Source organism: Orycteropus afer, unplaced genomic scaffold, assembly GCF_000298275.1.
Source record: "Orycteropus afer afer isolate SDZICR_OR568_19922 unplaced genomic scaffold, OryAfe1.0 scaffold00171, whole genome shotgun sequence".
NCBI lineage: Eukaryota > Metazoa > Chordata > Mammalia > Tubulidentata > Orycteropodidae > Orycteropus > Orycteropus afer.
Window position 1 is genome coordinate 6,483,425 of NW_006921758.1, and position 3,263 is coordinate 6,486,687.

Consider the following 3,263-nt stretch of genomic DNA (forward strand, 5'->3'; position numbering starts at 1 on the left):
AAAAAAAAAAAAAAAAAAACCTCATCTAGTCTTGGCAAGATGTAGAACAACTGGAACTCTCACACATCTCATACAGTACCAGATGAAATGTAGAATATTACAGCTACTTTAGACAACAGCTTAACATTTTTTAAAAAATTAAATAGTCTTCCACCATATAACCTACTAGAAGAACTCAAAACATAGTAAGTTGAACTTAAATGCTTATAGCAGCTTTATTTTATTTTTTATTGTGCTTTGGGTGTTAATTTACAAAGCAGATTTAGTTTACTCAAAAGTTCATGCACATTTGGTTTCACGGCCCCAATTACAATCCTCAACCACAAAAATCTCTCTTCCCCTCTCCTCCCTGTGACTGTCCCTTCTCTGTGCCCTTCTTAGCTGTGCATCCCTGTTTGCCTAGCTTTCCTTTTATGTGAATGCTGCCCCTCTGGTGTCTCATGGTTGATTGATCTAAGGGTGCATTTTCCTAGGGTAGGTGGGTATATCTATCTCCCTGGGGTGGGTGTTCTGCTTGTAGTTTTTCTACTGTTGGGCAAAGAGCTAATCCACAGAAGTGAGTCCATTTCCATGCCCAAAGGGTAACCTGGGGCCATAGTCTCAGGAATTCCACAAAACTCTCTCTGACCAGTTGTTGTTGTTGTGTGCCATCGAGTCGTCCCCGACTCATAGTGACCCCTCCTTGGGTAGCCGAGGCAGTATCACCACAGAAGTAGATTGTCCAACCTTCCTTCCAAGGAGTGGCTGGTGGGTTTGAACCGCCAGGCTTCTGGTTAGCAGTCAAGTGCCTTAGGCACTATGCTACCAGAGCTCCCTCTCTGACCAGTAATTCTGGTAATTTTCATGTTTTTTAATTTTGATCCACATTTTCCTTGCCACTATATCCAAGATCTCCAATTCTGGTCCCTTTCTGAGTGGTTGACATTGGTAGCTGGGCACCATCTACTTCTTCTGGTTTCAGGTCATGAAGGCTGAGGCCCTCATGGTCCATCATATCTTTGGACTAATTGTTTCCAAATGACTTTGATTTTCTTCATTCTTCTTTGCTCCAGATGAGAAGAAAGCAATAGTTGCATCTTAGATGGCCACTTGAAAGCTTTTAAGACCCAAGTCACTACTCACCAAAGTAAGATGTAGAACAAGATTTTTATGTACTATGTCATAACAACAACAACAATGTTGTGCCAATTGAGCATGATGTCTCACACTATGGTCCCGAGCTCACAGGCCTGGTGATTCTCTCCCTCAAGGTGGTTGGTTGTCTCTGAGAAGCGACTCCAACCTGGTCCTCTGTTACTTCTGTAATGCATGTGGATAATTTTGTAGCATAAGTACAAATGTAAGACTATCTTCAGCCAAATCAATCCTTAGTGTTGGGTATATTCCTGTTCACCTACTCCCACTTGATCTTCTCACCTGTCTATGCATTTACCCATAGTTTAGTGTTTGCTTCCATTAATAATGCAGTATTGTGCATATAATAATATTTGCTTCTGTTCTATCTTTTGTGCACGTTTCTGTGTCCTCTCCTTCCCTGTTGTCACCATGCTCATCACACACTCTTGTGATTAGTAGCTTTATTTTTAACAGTAAAAATTTAGAAATAACCCAAATGTCCATCAAGTTGTGATATACCCATAGAATGGGATATTGAACTACTGGTACGTACAACACTGATGAACCTTAAAATTACCATGCTTAAAGAAGCCAAACAAAGAAAAAATGTATACTATCTGATTCAATTTATATAAATTTCTAGAAAATGCAAACGAGTTTATAGTAACAGAAAGCAGATCAGTGGTTGCCTGAGGACAGATTGGAGATGGATTATAAAGTAGCATAGGCAACTTCTGAGGATGCTGAAGATGTTTTGAATCTAGAGTTTAGCAAAGATTTCATGCGTATAAACGTATGTCAAAATTAATCAAATTATCTTTTAAAGATGTGCATTTTAATGTATTTCAGTTCATCTAAACCTCATTAATGATGTACAAATTTTTTTTTTTTAAACAAACCCACTGTTGGAAGGAAGTGGGTTGACTATATAATAAAATTGGCCATGATTAGATAACTATTAATATCTGTGAATAAATACAGGGTTATTTATGATACTATTTTCTTTTCTATTTTTTAAGCTTAAATTTTTGCTAATAAAATGTTTCAATCTCCAACATGGGTCTACCCAATATACAATCCTGATTCCTTTTGAAGAAATTTTCAGAGAGGAGTTAATTTTCTGGCCTCACTAGTTGCTTAACACTACGTATCTCTATATAGTTTATCCTTGAACAATGCAGAGATTAGGGATGCCAACCCCTCTGCACAGGCAAAAATCCACATATAACTTCTTACTCCCCAAAAACTTCACTAGTAACATCCTACTGTTGACCAGAAGCCTTACCAATAACATCAACAGTTGATTCTGTTGATTAATCAGTTGATTAGCCCAGTTTTTGTCATAATTAGATTTTCACATGAAGACACTCACTCATATACATACGCAACAGATAAGTTTATTAACTGTACAGCATGATGATTCTTTACTATTCATTAAGTGGATGTGGATCATAATAAAGGCCTCCTCCTTGTCATCTTTACATTGAGTAGGCTGAGGAGGAGGAGCAAAAGGAGGGGTTGGTCATGCAGTTCCAGAGACAGCAGAGGAGGAAGAGGTGGAAGAAGTGAAAGGGGAGTCAGGAGAGGCAGGCACAGTTGTTATTTACATCATAATGACATCATAATTACTGACTTTTGCATTTTCATTTTTCTAAAAGTTTCTATATGGTATAAATCATTCTTATACCATTTGCTTTAGTTTCAATGCCCCCATTATAAGATTACCTGTGTCCATAAGAAGTTAAAAGACATCTTGAATAATCAGAACTCCTTGGCCAGATTGTCTCATGTCAATTTGTTTGCTGTCACTGCTTCTTCTGCATTTTCTTCCTCATTGTCCGGCACAGATTCAGAAGCACTCATCTCCATCAAGGCATCTTCGGTTAACTCCTCTGGTGTGGTGTCTATTGGCTCTTGAATTTCTCTAAGATCCATACCTTGAAAAACATCTATGTATTAAGGGCCCTAATATATGGCATAAATAGACTATACAATAGCCAAAAGATGGAAACAACCTAGGTGTCCATCAACTGAGGAATGAATAACCAAACTATAGTACATACACACAATGGAATACTATGCAATGCTAAAGAATAATGTAGAATCTGCAAAACACCACATAATGTGGATGACCTTGGAGGACATTA